The 17,488-nt window shown below is 33.9% G+C and overlaps 1 long non-coding RNA gene across 5 annotated transcripts; it reads left to right on the forward strand.

Annotated features, from left to right (window-relative positions):
• Positions 1-841: 841 nt before the first annotated feature.
• LOC129922018 (uncharacterized) lies at positions 842-17,059 on the forward strand. 5 transcript variants are annotated; one of them, XR_008773984.1, is made up of 12 exons: positions 842-979; positions 2,839-3,029; positions 6,537-6,632; positions 7,364-7,486; positions 7,765-7,907; positions 9,236-9,298; positions 9,450-9,516; positions 9,742-9,844; positions 9,971-10,074; positions 10,576-10,646; positions 10,846-10,968; positions 16,090-17,059. It is a non-coding gene; the product is annotated as an uncharacterized LOC129922018 (long non-coding RNA). The 5 variants fall into 5 exon arrangements; XR_008773980.1 differs by having other exon boundaries at positions 843-979; positions 9,951-10,074; XR_008773981.1 differs by lacking the exon at positions 842-979 and adding an exon at positions 1,918-2,116 and having other exon boundaries at positions 9,951-10,074.
• The last annotated feature ends 429 nt before the right edge of the window (positions 17,060-17,488 follow it).

A 17,488-nucleotide genomic window follows, 5' to 3' on the forward strand; every position in this document is an offset into this window, starting at 1 on the left:
TCCTGCTCGTTAAAAGTTGGCCATAGAAACAGATGACCTTAACATCATCTGCCCCATAGATCGCAAGGTCTGAAAGAGAAACTTTCCTTTTACAATATTGAAATTTATAGTTGCGAATGTCCAAAAAGTCCGTCACGCCGTTCCACAAGGGGGCCGTCATCAGTGTCTCGTTAGCTGGAGTGGCGGTCCTTGCACGGAACAGTGGCGGTTACAGTATAGGAATATGAGACAAGCTCCCCAAGTTAGCAGTGTTCTCGGCCACTTGTAGCGAGTGGGGCCCAGGAACGGGGACGGTGCGCTGTGTACACGTCTAGGTCTGGTCTGGCCCAGTCAATCGATATGGCCGTCTACCGTTGGGAGCCCTCAGACCAGTGGCGTAGCTAAAGTGGGGGTAGGAGGGGGGAGCATTTCAAAATCCCCCCGGGTCCCCACTTGAGGGGGGCCCCCTAATGAGTGTTTTTTACATTGAAAGTTTAATATTAAGCAACTGCAGGGGCCCCCAAAGAGGCCAAGCCCCCCGGGCCCCCAATCGATGAAAAATTCCTAGCTACGCCCCTGCCTCAGACAGGACAGAGGTGAAGAGCCCTACGTCCAGGACTGGTAGTTAGATAAAAGCCTTTCTAACCACCAATGGGATAATGGCGCCTACGCCCTTCTGGACTTCACTGTAGGTAGACAACTAGAGCGTGACCGCTATGTCGAAGGCGCCGATTAGTCGCCGATTTTGGGTTGTTTCGTTTACGCACGCACTGCTAGTTTTTAAATAACGATTTATACCTTTACTAACTCTGACCTAGAAGAGCGATAGTGAAGCTATTTTTAGGTGCTTATCATGGCTTATGATTATCTCATCTCCGCAACATGTTGGAATGGATTTTTTGAAAGCCTTCAAAATGAAACATATTTAGGCTTATGAATAAGATTCTAATGGGAATATTAATGCTTCAGCTGTAGAATATGGATATAAATAATGATTGGGGTAAGTAATTCTAGTAGTAAGTAGTGAAGTAGTAGACTAGACTAGTCACTTGTACTACTTGTAACTTGTAGTAGTTGTAGATCTAGTTAGATCTAGTAGTAGAGTTATAGTTTATAGAGTAGATCTAGATCTATATAATAAGTATATTACTATATAATAAATAACTCTACGAAATAAATTATAGACTATAGAGATAGACTAGATGAAGATTCAAGATCTAGACCTAGGTATGCGCAGGTCGCATAAAACAGTTAGGCGGGTCTCATGTGGCCTGTGGGCCGTAATTTGCACACTTCTGATCTAGCATATCCGATCCATGTCTCTTATCTATGAGTATATGATCTATTTGATTCTGGGTGTTAAATCGAGTGAGATCCAGGTTACCTTGTGAATACTCTCATGTTAAAATTTAGTGTTGCAGATAGACATTCCTTTTCCTGATGCAAAATTCACTAATCTTATGCCATTATTGTTGGACTATTCATGTAAGCTTTCTTTGCCAATTGTTGGCCTGTATGCTGGTTCTTTTCCAATTTTTGCATTAAAATCTCCTAGGATTTATTTTGATGTTATGCTTTGGTGCTTCATCATAAATTCTTTCCAGTCCATCATAGAAGGCTTCTTTTGTGTTATCATCTGCATCTTCAGTAGGGGTATGGACATTGATGAATAATATGTTGAAGAATTTTCCTCTCAAACGTAGTGAGCAGAGTCTATCACTTACAGGTTTAAGTCCAATGACATTACCTGCCATTTTCTTTTTACAGCAAAACCTGTACCTAAGTTAATGCTTCCACCACTATAAAATATAGTATACTCCTTAGTTCTGAGAATGATTTTGTTTTTCCACCTGGTTTCCTGTATGGCTACAAGAGGTATCCTTTATTTCTTTAACACTTCAGTAAGTTGGGCTAGCGCACCTACTCTATAAAGGCTTTGCACGTTCCATGTTGCAAAACAAAAATCATGTCTTTTCCAGGCCAAGGCTGTTTTCCTTTGAGATCTGTCCAGGTTTTCTTGTGAGTAGAAGCTTTTAGGACAGTATTTGTTTTTTATATGACAAAGTAGTTAGCCCTGCGCACAACCTTCTGGGGGACTGCCCCTTTCATCTCTCTGGATAGCTGCCTTTATTTTCGGGTAAGGTGCCATAGCCTTTGTTGATCCCTCCACTAATTTCTCACAATTTATTGAATTAGAATTAGAATTAGAAAAAGCTGAAAAGAAAGAGAGGGATAAACTAGAAACATATATTGGGGAATAAGAGAAAGAGATAAAAGAGCAGCTCAACGAGCTCATCAAAAAGAATTAAAAGACTTAGAACTCAAACAAAAACAATTAGAAACCAAACAAAAAGAAAGTGAGGAATGGATAGAATTAGCAAAAGTAGAAGCAAAGTAAACCCTAACATATCGACCCAACAAACATCTCCAAATTCCATAACTTTAACATCAAAGAGGAAACTCTTGAAAATTACTTGGATCAATTTGAACACATAGCATCAACCTACACAATGTTTAGTGAAGAAATGGCAAAACAATTATTATTCTGTCGGGAGAATCTTCTCTCGATATTAATTGGAAAAAGGCTTAGAGTCCACTAAACTCTAATGCCTACCTTATATGGGTTGCCTAAATCAGCAAGGGAAACCAATGACTTAGCAGAGTAATCTGAGTTTAAGGCAATAAGAAACAGTCGTAATAAATATAGTTTGTTAAGATGTTGACCATTTGTCTATATTTCAAAAGAAATTGGACTGAAAACTTGATTAGTTGTAAAGAAAAAATTTAACCCAAGAAACTTAAAAATGTTTAATTCAGCTATCAGAATGCTTAACCTTATATATCTTTTTTTTTTTCAAGAATAGAGATGTAATTCTGCTGTGTCCCCGTGAGTTGGAAACCAGTAAGCAAGTCTTCTAATAGAGGTCTGATAGAGTCATGTACATCAAGCGATCAGCACTAAAAGATGTGGACCTGATGTGGTGTCAAGCTGATGAAGCTTTTGCTTTCTTCTTTTGGCTGTTCGTTTAACACAAGACAAAGCACAGACTGTAAGATTTTTTTCCATTTTATGTTAGATTTTTGTTTTAAATTTCTTTTTAAGATTAACTTCATGTTTCTTCACTTAACCTCATGTAAGTAAGACTGTCTAAAACTTTGATTCCATGAGTGGTACTCAGACATTGGTCTTTGAATGAAGCTTGCAATCTCCTGGTTAACTGAAAACACAAATTGAAGTCTCACTTCGAAACTGAATGATGCATACATATTACATATATAAAGACTGTTTCTGGGGTTACTGGTTATTGCCCTGCTTGTTACAGTCCCTTATTGTGTTTATATAATTCACTAATTTCTCTTATAAAAATGTGGACCCTAGTGCTTCACATTTGCTATATGTATGTATTGTTCATTGTTTCAGCATTTAGCGTCATGTTGAAACTGGCAACAAAAAAATAACAAAAAATTAAAGAAGCAAATTTGTTCAAGCTATTAGCCCATAATATTTTTCTTTCTCTCTTTCTTCCACTTCTATTGAACATGCCAAATATTAAAAAAACAACTCTTTGGTTGCTGAACTCCAACATAGCAAAAAAACTGTTATTCAATCGATACCAGCTCACATACAACTAGCAGGAAATGAGAAGGCTGACACACTCGTCAAGAGTGGGAGAACAAACTCACAAGTAAACTCTGCACTCTATCCAGAAGAAATGAAGAAATTAATTGTAGACAAAATAAATGAGAAATGGACGCGCTCTCATCCAAATCACAAGAAAGATGACGATTACTATAAGCTATCCCGACAAGACCAACATATAATCTTTCAACTCAGGACCGGACACAACAGAATGCGACAACACATGTTCCGGAAGCTCAAAATTGGAACCAGTGAAATCTGCCCATGTGGAGTATCACCAGAAAATGCCGACCACGTCCTCCAAAACTGCTCTCTCTACCAAGAGGCCCGTATAAGACATTGGCCCCAAATCGCCCCAATAGAAAGAAAACTATATGGAGAGCTCCCTGATTTGGAAACCACTGCACAGTTCATCTCATGTATTGGTCTAGTCATATGAACACTCCAACATAACAATGAGAATGATGAAGAAGAACTCTTTGGTGCTTAAAACAAGAAACACTGTTTTTGTGGCTGTTCTAAAGCCTGAGCTAGATTATGTACATTAAATAAAAATAAAATTCATCAAGATTTTCTAGTTTGTATGAGACTTTATTGAGTTTCTGAAATTTTTTCAATTTTATGCTCCAGACTTGTAGCAAGAACACTAAATTATTTATGTAACTACACTTGAACCACATGTGTCCCAGGTTAAGGTGACATTTGGCATGCTTTTTTTTCCAGAACTGAGGCAAATCTTTTTCGCTGTCCATACCTTTCTTGGTTACCATTTCTTTACATAGTGTGTACATCTGGAACCTGTCATGAATTGTCCATAAAAATAACACTTGGTATATGATTGTCCTGCAGGACCAAGCCAGCTCAGACGTCGTTGTCTGAGGATTGTAAAGATATTTGGAAGACCAATTTTATCAAGTAACTTTATAAATGTTATAATATCATTAGCTCTTGGAAATCCTATGCCGAACTGGGAGTCGAACACTTAGTGAGGTTGTGACTGAACGTCGCATGAGGTTTGCGGGACATGTTCTACGTCAAAATGAATTACGCACACCAAGAGTTGCGATAACATGGAAGCCAAAACAAGGAAAGCGCAAACAGGGACGTCCTCGTATTACCTGGCGACACGCCTTCATGGAGGACCTCAGAACAGTGGACACCAGGTGGGAGGAGGCTTCAGACATTACCAGTGACAGATCATTATGGAGACAGCTTGCCGCCCAATGCGCCGAACGGCGCCGGAGGACCTATGTCTAAGTAAGTAAGCTCTTGATACCTCAACATCATCAGCAACTTACATCATTCAATAATTTTAGCTACATTTTATAACTTCAGCTATTAATGTTACTAAAATATAACATTATCAGCTATTGATGTAATTATATTGAAAGTTACCTACATCATGATATCAACAGTGATGTTATAATAATACAAGATACATCAGTATCTGGTCAGCATGAAAGAGAGATGAGTGCTGATGTTGGAAAGCCCAGCAATCACACATTTTATGCGCAGATTTTTCCTCAGTAATGGAGAGGTTAGTCCATATCAAATAGAGGGCAGTAGAGCTTCTCTATTCCATTTTTAAATTTTAAATGATTCTTGGCCTCCTTCAGTCATAAAGACAAAGGTTCATCTCATAGAACACTTTTTCAACTTAACAGTTTTATTCCATAAATCCATGGTGTTGTTTTTTCACTCTGCTCTCTATGAAGCTTTTCAAAATCAACACCAATAGCATGGAGACAAAAAGCAAAAGCACAGGATAGACCCTCATGGAAAGCAAGCATAACAGAAATGACCTGGATCACAGTTGAATATGATGCAATGTTTAGTGATCAAAAATACCAAGCCTGTGACTGCAGATGTGTATCTAGGATTTAGGACTGGCCTCTTAAGGCACATGAGTAGTTGCAAAGGGAAAAGATCATCTATTGAGATGTTAAAGGATGTAGACAGACAAGCTTCATCCACAACAATATTTCTTGCAACTTATAACATTTTTATCTTGCATATCTTTGTCACACTTATTATAAGATTACTCTCTAAACCACAATAGTACAAGTTGCCTTATTTACAATACTGTTTGCTTACTGTCAGAATACTAAAAATAGCCATCTATGTTGTAATATCACTAGCTATTGATAACTTATTATCCATGGTTAGATACCAACTTCATTATTTAAATAAGTACCTTCTATTCATTATACTCATTAAAATAGAGAGGCAGGATAATATTTAAAGAGTTAAAAAAAATGAACATTTTCTGGGATTTTTGAAAGTTATTAGGAAAAAAAATTACATACTACACATTTTCAGTGTCAGAACACTAAAGTCTGCAGAAACTGAAGTAAATCCTTTTTGTTTCAACTTACCTGTTTTATGCCATAAATCCATTTTTTTTCACTCTGCGCTAGAATGTTGAGTCAGATATTGAAGCCAGAGCTTTGTATCTAAGTCAAAGACCACTAGTATTTGACAGTGTTTGTTTGTAAAATGTTTCACATGTTTCGGATGTTCCTTCAGAGTTGAAGATAATTACTTCCTAGTCCAAACCTCCCGCAGGACGACGGGGGATGGGAGCGGGCAGGGTTTGAACCCGGGACCATCGATAAATCTGTACGACAGTCCAGCGTGCAAACCGCACGACCAGGCTGCCATCCATTTTTACAGTGTTTACAGAGGACAAGATGTTTAGAATTAAATAAGCAAACGGTTTACAATAGGTCTAGTGCAAGATACATTCTAGGATAACAAATCTATATACCAGTGATTATAGGCATGAAGAAAGTCAGTATACCATTGTTCTTAGAGGAAAACTTTAAAGACCAGCTCCTACAAATAAATAATATTTGCTACTTTGTCAAAATGTGTTTAAAAAGAAAATTTGTTTACAATTTCTTTCTGTTCTAATTAGGACTGTGTCTCAGCGAAGCATAAGAGTTGGTCTTGGATTCAAACAGTCAATGAATGTTTAGGCATTCATAATGAAAATACTGCTAACTATCATCAGGTAAATATTATTCCTTTTCCTTTGTGAAATTTTGTGTATTAGAAATTGCTAGCTAGAATCAAAAGTTATTGATTCTCAGTAAATAATTGTGTAGTAAATTTTCACCCAGCCAACATAGATTAAAAATAAAAATAAGTATTTCAAGACTTTCATCTTATATAGAACCAGAGAAATAGAAAAAAAATATGGTAAAAGAAACATTTAAAATGCAATATTATGAAATGAGCTGGGCTCAAAACTGGTCATTGGAAAATGCAGAAAACTAAAGTGAAATCTAATTAGAAGCAGTAGACCAAGTGAAACATTATTACAAGAAGTAAATGAAACTGACACTAAAGTTTGAGTAGTTAACCAAAGTGTCAATAGCTGTAGAAGTGGACAACCAGATGACAGTTTAATACAGGCAGAAAACCAAAATTGCATGCCAATTTTAATACTAAATCAAACATCTCAGTACAATCAGTAAGACATGCATGAAACCAGGTCTATGTCTACAATAATTGCATCTTAATTGTACCAAGATGCTCTGATATTTTGACCATGATGTTCTTATAGATGTAGTATAATGATAAGACATTTCTATTCTAATGTTCTGTAAGTTCTACCATGATGTTCTGATAGAAGTACCTTAATGATTAGACATTTCTACTCTAATGTTCTGAATGTTCTACCATGATGTTCTGATAGAAGTACCTTAATGATTAGACTTTTCTATTCTAATGTTCTCAAAGTTCTACCATGATGTTTGCCACCTGGAAGAAGACATGCTTTCATTCTTGCTTTGGATGGACAGTTCAACAGTTAGAGCTCAAGTCAAGACTCAAGATCCTGATGTCATGTTAAAATATTTCAGAGTAAGATTATTTATCATTCAGCTTTGTTTAGATTTAGATTATATATCATAAACAAAACAAAATTTTTTTTTTCATATTGTAGTTCAAGATTATGTCCTTTTTTAAATTACTTTTTTTTATATTCAGAGCAACATATTTCATGTTAAGATTACTCTTTAGCAAAATTGTACAGGCTTTTTACAGCACTAGAGAAGGTTTAATAAATATAAAGAAAGAAAGTGTCAGATGCTGATGCACAAATAGGAAAATAATTCTTTTGCTAATAATTTTTATTTCAGTTAATAAACAATTGTTGGACTATCAGGGCTAGTTAGATCTTCTCACAGAGCGAAGTTGAGATATTCACCCAGTTCATCACCGCCAAGAACTGCCAGAATGGCATTTGAAGGCTAGAGCTCTTGTCCAATATCAGCACAAACATGTGAGTTTGCCATGGGACTTTTTCATTCAGTTTCCTTGTATGAATCTTTATTATTCTGTAGGAGAACCAAATTGTTAAAGTTGCATCTATAATTGTTCTGTATAGCTGTGTCTATAAACTAAAGCCAGTTATCATCATTGAATTGTTTAGACGATTTTTTCAATGGTTAACCAGATAGTTGCTAATATCAACCTGATCTTGTACAATGAAAATTCTACAGCTACAAAGGACTTGTTTGAAGTCTTATGACCTTTGATGCACTTAAACTGTTAAATGGCACAAGAGTGATCAAAGCTAGGGCCAATTATGTCTTTGTCATTTATCTTTTGTACATTCTTTGAAGTTCTACAAGAAATTCCTTGTTAGCAGCATTATCAGCCATTCCCTAAAAGACACAATGATTTAGCCACTGTTCAAAGATTTATTTTCATGTCTGTTAAACACATTTTTTTTCTTTGTAGTGACACACTTTTATTATAAGATAAGATAAGATAATTTTATTGATCCAATCAAATGGAAATTCAGTTTGACTACAGTTGACAACATCAGCGTAACTACTGTACAATAAAATTATAGATGAAAAATTCGAACAACATTCACACACGAAACACAGCGCTTTATGAACTTGACTTCTATATACTTCTCGATGACGACAGCTGATCTTGTAACACTCCGACCGAAAGTGGGATAAAGGAATTTTTAAATCTTTCTGTTTTAGTCCTAATGGAAAGGAGATGACCACTTCGTTCAGATCTTATGTAACAGGGGTTTAATGGGTGAAGGTTGTCCTTATTTCTTCATTCCCATTTAAAAGTCAGTCTGTTTTTGAAACAAAAATAAAAATATTATTCTCATTTAAACATACAATTGTTGTTATCAAAGATCTTGTTCTTTTTCATCATTCCAAATTGATTTCCTTGATTTTAAATTATCAGTAAAAGTTAGGTGCAATAATTGTATTGTTCCTGTTTGTTCATGAAATAGTTGGGAGCTTATCCATATATCTTGTGTTAGGACTTGTCCCTGGTCCATGTGTACCAACATCATATCATAGTCACAGTTTTAAAATGCTTGAAATAAAGTTCATCCAAAGACCTAAATAATAAATAACCAGACAATATTTAAATTTGGAAAGCCTCATAAGGAATTGTGTGGAATGAAATATTTTAATTGTAATATAAAAAAAAATGTTCCAAAAAGGTTTGATGTCACTTAGATCCCATGATACCAGAGCAGGTTTAATTAATGATTAGTTCTAGCTAAGTCTTCTTAATGTGGTTGTATTTGTTGGGATTAATAGTAAAGATTTTTGTTTCTTATACATTCAGGTGTCATTAGCAAAAGGGGACTTTGTCAAGATTTTGGAAAATTCTGATGCTGAAAGATGGAAGGTAATATTTGTAATTTTTTTCAGTATAAATCTGATTCATTAGCGATTAAGTATCAATATAGTCTTCTTATAAATATAACAGCCTAAGTGAAATCTTGGCCTAAACTGTTAATACTATATCATCTTCTGTGTGTTTCATATCAAAATTTTAGATGGAATAGAAAGTGAAGTCCCTGCTATTGTGTTGGTCATTCCTTCCTGCTTCCAACAGATTGATAAGTAAGTGGATGAATGTTTACATGTTAGTGAAATTAAAACTAGTTGTAAAGTAGGTCAAGTTACAAAATGATTTTAATTTTCTATCCACAAACCTAAATCCTTTGTGAAGTAGCTCTAATAATCTCTTATTATTAAAGATTCACACTTTCATTGAAATACTGTCTATTGATTAGTATGCACTTTCAATGAAGTCATTTTCTAATCTTTTGTCTTTGTTGATTTTAGATTAGGAGAACAAATCAAGGTCAATAGTTCTATTGCTGCTGATAAATGGTCACATTTAATCCAGTTTTTAAGTGCTGCTATTTCCCAGACACAGTCCAAAGATGTAAGTACACAGTTGGAATAGGGAGTTGTTTCTTTATTATTCATCTTTTTTTTTATTTCTGTATGTGGTAAAAGCTCATAAAATAATATTTTGTTATTATTCATAGTTATGTTTTTCCTGCTGAAGATGGTGAATGAGGCAGCAGACATCTTGAAAGGAGCTGATTTCAAGTTCCTTCAACACTCTTTTCATTTTATTTAGGAAGAAGCTCATCAGTCACTTCAAACCAGGTACAATAAGCAGTAATGTTTGTACTGTAGATATTAGGAATTAGTGTTGCAAACAGAAAGAGATTAATTTTTTCCTTCTCATGATTAAACTATTCTTACCATAATAATAATAATGTTTTAATCTGTGAGGAAATGTGTTTTACATATGTTTACTGTATATTGGAGTGGGGGCAGGGCTGGGCGGGGAATGTGGTCATTGACAGAGCATGTCAAACACAGAGTATAGAATCTTGAATGAGTTCTTTAATTGTGGTCTTAGTTTTTGAGATCTTAAATAACAGACTGCGCAAAACAAATGCCATGGGTGCATGGAACAGCTTGCACTAATTTGAAAATGTGTTATGAATACAGTTTAAATCACTAATGAACAACTATATTTCCATGTACATATGTTGTTTTTTTTTTAAGAATTATTTGAAAAATAAAAATTAAGTTGTTACTAAGTCCATATATCCAAAATTAATTTGACTTGATCTCTAACACAAATTTGTTCTTATTTAGGTGATGATGGAGTCATAAACAGTAGGATACAGAGGTGAAACAAAACTGGAGCTTTAGTTTGTTTGTTTGTAGTAAGTCATTTTTCTTTTTTTGAAGTCATTTCGTTGGGACAAATCAACTAATTTGTTTGATTTTTTTTTTTTAAGAAAAGGTTAGTTTTTGAGTTTTGTCAACACAAGTCAGTTACTTTAAAGCTGTAATTCTCTCTACTGTACAACAGTATTTCTGGATTAAGGCATGCAATAAAATTTTGGGTTATTTCTTGTCTAGGAACTTGGCATCTACTCCAGACATTATTCTGAAGAACACTCAAGTAAAAGAAAAGAAGAAATGTTAAAGGTTAAGGACTTGGGCTCCAATCATACTTACACTTCAAAAGCTTTAATTTGAAAGGTCAGTACTTAGTGATGGGAACTAAACTAAATTTAAAAAGTTAAACTAAAACTAAGTTTCAACTAACAAAAAGTAGTTAAACTAAAAGTTTATCATGAATTTCAAAATGTAGTTAAACTAAACTAAAGAAGATTAATCATACCATACAAACCTTTTCATAACTTTGGGGGGGGGGATCTAGACCTATCTATAATCATTCGACTCTATGCCTGCGGCTTGAACTAATTCTTTTAACATTGTAGAGCATATTAAAATCAGTATTGAGGAAGATCTTTCTTACATAAACGTTAAAGCACAATAAAATTTAAAAAAAAAGATGTCTAAATAAATATGTGTGCTTGTATATTTGCCTTGAATTAAAACCTTTACCTGGTACTTTTACAAAAAAAAATTATATTAACTTATTATTATACCGGTAAAGTTTAAAATCTCATTAAATAACAGATTTAGAATTTCAGATTTAGATCTAGTAACGAAAGATATAGAAACAAAATTTTGGAGTGTTATTTTCTTGTCTGACCACTCAAAAACACTATTGCATAACCGTTAAAAGTGTGCATAGAAAAAAACACGGGGTGGTCTTGTCACTATGGGCCGCACACTGCAGTACACTAGGCCTACATGTGTCTATGTCTATCTGATCAGGTTGTCAAAATCACTGTCTGTTTACTTTTTGGGCAGGAAGGGTGTGTACAAATTTCAGTGTAAAGATAGATCTACGAACATGATTGACTAAACATGGGCCAGTGTGTTATTTTCTTGTTTGACCACTCAACATCAAGCAAACACAATTGCATAACGTGCAATGAAAAAAAAAAACAGGGTAGTCTTGTAGTATCATTGACTACACATGTACAGTACACTAGGCCTACAGTCTATTTACTTTTTGGTCAGGGAGGGTATGGATTAGGATGTTGTTTTTTTTTCTAGAGTTCATTATGCTAATGCTTTTAGATCTATAATTTGTCAATTTAGACATAGATCTCAATAATAAGTCTTAAGACTAGAATCTATTATATGTCTCTGCTTCATCAAAGGTTTAAGCTATAAAAAGGTTGTACTTGATGTTCCTGCAGTTAATAAATTATTGTTTGCAGAAAATGAATTGACTAAAACTACTAAATATTGACCTAACTTGCTAATCAGATTCCCACTATAAACAGAAATTAAACACCAGAACATGATTTTAGAAAAAACTCGGAACAACTCTATTCATAATATTGCAATAAAAGCTTTTGGTAAACAAATGTTTAGCAACATTTAATACTACTGCTAGTTTCAAGTGCAGATATTGACTCACGGGTAACTTCTACTTTACCCTCTTCAAATGCAGACTGACAAAATAGTTGTTAACTGCATCACTCTTTGATAATCAAATGTTGTTGATATCACAAGACCAGAAAACTGGGATGTGCTTTTCAACTGCTACTACATGTTGAAAATTCTACAAATTTTAATTAAACATTTTAGTTTGTAACTAAAAAAAAAAATATGATTATAACTAAACTATTTTTTTCTAGTTAAACTTTGGCCTTAATTAATTTGTTTTAGTTAAACTAAAAGTTTCTAGCTTTTTAATTAACTCTTGCACAGTGATATATAATGTCTGATTAGATTTAAGTAGATCTAGATATAGATAGATCTAGATCTAATGAGACTAATAAAAGTCCAACTACAAGTCTAGATTTATCTAGAGTTCTAATCTAGATTCTTGATCAAGAAAATATCATCTAATGAGTGATTTATAGTAGATAAATCTTTACTAGGAATTACTAGTGTCTAGAAAATCTAGGTTTAGTCCTACATTATACATACATTATTTAAAGAATATAATAAATATAATTAATTCTACATTATTTTAAAAAATTTAGCGACATCTTTTTAAAGTCGCTGCAACAGGCCAGTTAAAAAAACGCTGGTGGACAAAATTTCCTAAAATGTTTTCAAAGTCTGTTCCCATCACTGATTGAAGTTAATGTTAAACTATTGGTAGAGTTAGTGAGACAAAAAATTCAAGTTCAAAAATGGAGGCATGTGTTTGTGCGTGCTAAATAAAAACTTGAATGTAATAGCCACTAACTATCAGAAAAAAAATTTTATTCTTCTTCTTGAAACTGTCAGTTAGAGTTGAGCCTTCGGCTATTTGGAACTCTAGGCCAGCAAAAGTGAACAAGAGCTCTCTCTCACTGGCCTGAATGAGAACAGTGTACACTGTTCTGTCTGGCGGGTGGGTCAGACTCACGGCAAGAGGCCGCGTACACTAAGACCCCCCCCCCCCCCATTTTCCTTTTCTATACCAGGCTAACCATGCGGGACACGCCATTTATGTAACAGCCCCTTGAGGAACAGCGCCTGGATTGTGACAAGGTTGTGGGAGCTTTTTTACAACTCTGCGCAATGCAAGAGGATGCTCTCGCACCCCCTTAGGCACCCCCACGGGAGTCTTGTTTTGCTACCCTTTAACCTCATTTCCTCCTACGATCGTTTCCACCCGGGCACCACTATGAGGCAGGGTATCATGCCCGGGAAAAAAATTTCTATCAAATGATGATTAATTTATATGTCAAGATAAATGTCAAGATTTTTTAACCACTTATTAATCTGCGTGTCATGTGTTTATCACAAATACCAACTATCTTTATTTTCCAACAAAGGAACCAAGGCCTTCTGAAAATCCTATTTTGAAAATTGTTTTATTTGGATTCATGTCAAAATATTTAAAAGATCCATTTTGTATAATTTAAATAATAATTGTGAAATTCAACTTGATATAGCCTAGATTTTAGTCCTACTCATAATATTCTGTATGTATAAATGATTATTTTTTCAATGAGGTTTATAGGCATATTAGTCAAATATTGGATATGTAGCATTAAACAATATAAAATTTGTTTATAGTAGGGGTGCACTGGATAGTACTTTTTTATATCCGGCCGGAGCCGAATACCTAAGTGTCTTGTAAATAGCTTGTATTGCTGAGCATTTTACGAAACTGTTAATAACATACCTATATTTGTTTGTTTTTTTCTCCTTTTATATACCTTATTGTTTTAAACTCTGTTACTGATTGATTTATAAAAGATTAACAGTATAAACAAAAATTAATCTGTGTAGCATGAGCGTGTCTGTATGTATGTACAAGGCCACCAACTATAAAGGCTGTGTGTTGGAGGGTCAATGTAAAATATGTTAGTAAATATTTAACTAGTTACTAATGTAAATCTCTCATCTGGCTTGTATGGTGGTTAGATGTATGTGTTCAAGAATTTCTGACCAACAACTTGTAATTTTAAGTCCAAAGACTGCTTCTGGATTCAAGGGCATAATACTGATAGCTGTTAGTTAATAGTTGGAATCTGAAGCGTTGTAGGTCATATATTTATTAATTCATTTGCGGCAAACGATATTTTATTAACAGCAGGAACATCTATTATACCTACTCATAGCCAGAGCCTTAAATGTTGCAAAACATAGATTTAATTGTAGTCTGTAGGCCTTTTATTGATATCTATGTTTAGATCTACTGTTATATAGATCTAAGAGAATTAGGAAAACCAAAAAAAACAAAAACATATTTGTTTTATTTTATTGTGCAACGAACGTTTGTTCAGCGCCCTAAATGACATTTCTCTCCAAGTAAACAAACTTAGTCTCATCATCTAGTTACCTCTAGACAGTGTCAATATTTCTCAACAATCTGCGTTAATCCATTCTGGCTTAAGAATGGTCAATGTCTATCAATACATTGTCATGGATTAAACAAATAAGAAGTTGAGCATGTTGAGTCTCTTGAGCCCTCCCTTAAAAGATACCCCTGGTCAGTGTCTGTTTGGCTTGTAGTCCAGCCTCCTAATTGAGACTTAAAGTAAACAAACTTATTGTCCCGGCCAAAAGTATAAAAGGTGTGGCATGTGGTCCAGACCCTTGATTGACAACCTATCTCATAATAAACAAACTCATACCAGATTAACCTTATAAAGATTTGGCTTGTAGTCCCGCCCCTAATAAAAATTCTTCTCCAAGTAAACAAACTCAGTTCCCTCATAAGATGTGACCTCTGGAAAGTGTCAACACGTTGACATCTGGCTTGATGTGGTAAGCTGCCTATCTGTGAACTCAATGTTATGGACTATACAAACAAAAAGAGGTGGGGGTTGCTCATCTCTACCTCTGGAGATATACCCGCACATCTAGACAGATTATCAGCGTGGCGTAGTTAAGGAATATTACATGTTTACTAGACCACTCAAAAGTCAAGACAAGCTTTTAAAATGTGCATGACATCGTTGCTATGTATGTAATGCGAATTTATAATGTAAAGTCTTATTTCTATTTAGATTAACACGCCTTGTCTTTGTACTAAAAAAATATTTGGTGCATATTCATAGTTTTTAGTTTTAAAAACAGATTTTTTTATTTGAAACAAAAAAGTTAATGTATTTCAGAACTGACATTATTGAATCATGTCCACTTTATGAGTATTGGTTTATTTTTATTAACATGGAGATTTAGTTTAAACTTCTTGTTGGACATCGTTTATCAGCATCGACTACCTTTATATTGTTTGCCTTTTGCCTGTGTTGTTTCGATATTTAAGTGTTACCTCCGTTTGGCGTATCTGGAAAACACTTAGCACGGAGGCGCATAACAATATTCATAGAAATACAGGTGTAGCTTTTACTATCCGGTAGTGATATCCAACCGGAGCCGGATAGTGAAAAAGTGCAGAATATTCAGCAGAAGCCAGAGCCGGAGCAACTATCCGGTGCACCCCTAGTTTATAGGCATATACATCAAATAATATTCTATCTGCATGATGACTGGGTTAAGTTTAGGGATTTGGTTAGGTGAACCCCATGACAAAAGTCAAGGAACAGATGATATATAATATATACAGTTAAGCATTCTGTATTTAAAAGATCTCTAACATAAAAAGTTACTCACTAAAACAACTTAAATTTCCTTACTAAGTCATTGCAGTGTGTTAAATTAGTCTTTCTGATTTCATGATTAGCCATGTAAGCTGTCCATTTCACACACTAGAAAATGATTTTTTAAATATATTTAGTTACTTAACTTTATTTTTGATATTAATACAATAAACATTCTTTTATTTTACAGGTCTTATATTTTTGTGGAAATAAATTTTACTAGTGGAGTTTTTGTAGCTGCCAGAGTGGATCAAGGTGGATGTGATATCTATTTATAAACATGTATACCAGTATATTGTAATCAGTGATTTTCATTTTTTGGTAACAGTTTGTTTCCATTTAGATTGCAGTCTTTCTTATGTGAAAACAAGATGTCTGCATAATCTTAGAGGACATTTTTAAACTCATTTAAATTTATTAGATGAAATATTTATAAAACATACAATGTAAATTGTTTTGTAAAATGATTATACATTTGAGTTCATAAAAATGTGTAATTTTTTAATGGCATCATGTTTCTGCTTATCTGTATCTGATACTGATGATGTGTTTTCTAAATCTATTACTGCTTCACCATTGAGGAAAAACTGCACATGTTTAAACCCATATCTGAAGTAACTTTCCAGAAAAAAAAAAGATGTATGTTGGACAGTGTCCAAAATTTCAAATCATTTCCTTCAAAATGTTATCTATTTCCTCCATAACTTCATAACATTATTGAATTTTTTCCTTCAGAACACAATTGTAAATTATCTTTTTTTTTTTTTTTTTTTTTTTTTTTTTAAACCACAATGAGAGTCTAATAACTAATAGTCTAGCAAACAATTACTTATAATTTGCCTTATTATTATACAATATTAAGATTTACTTCTGCAGGGATGAAAAACTTTTTTTAAAATACAATAGACATGTATAATAATAAAGTACATTCACACCTGACTCACTCATAATTTACATGTGAAAAGTTTATATCAGATTGTTTCTATTTAATGATTTGATTGCCATCAGTGTCTTGTATCTCTTTTGTGATGGTAAAGTCACAAAATGTAGGAAACCCCACTGTGTTTGGTCCAGTATGTGGGTTATTATATGTAAGTCTATTGTATTTTCTATATTATTTTACAAATGTAAAAAAAATAAAAAGAAATTGTTACACTGTTGATGTTTTTAAACTAACATTTTTATTTATTTATGCTTACATATCTGTTGTGTTTTAGTTTGTTCATAAATATAGATTCTTAAATTAAATGGTTTGTTTCCGCACTTATAAACCATGATCATCTGTAAGCCTGTCTTGACTCTTTTTTTTTTTTTTAAGTTCCAGAAAACATTTATATTTTTTTTCTTGAAACCACTCTATGGAAGCCTCAATTTTAATTATATTAACTTTCATCATAAACATTGGATAGCTGCCTGGTTGTAATGTAGCGGTTTGCTACCATCTCAAGAAGAGCTTTTCCATGAAACATGCCTTTCCAAAACACTCACTATTCTTAAAGATAACCTTCACCCATTAAACCACTGTTACATAAGATCTGAATGAAGTGGTTGTCTCCTTTCCATTAGAACTAAAACAGAAAGATTTTAAA

This window comes from Biomphalaria glabrata, chromosome 12 (genome assembly GCF_947242115.1).
Source record: "Biomphalaria glabrata chromosome 12, xgBioGlab47.1, whole genome shotgun sequence".
Classification (NCBI taxonomy): Eukaryota; Metazoa; Mollusca; class Gastropoda; family Planorbidae; genus Biomphalaria; species Biomphalaria glabrata.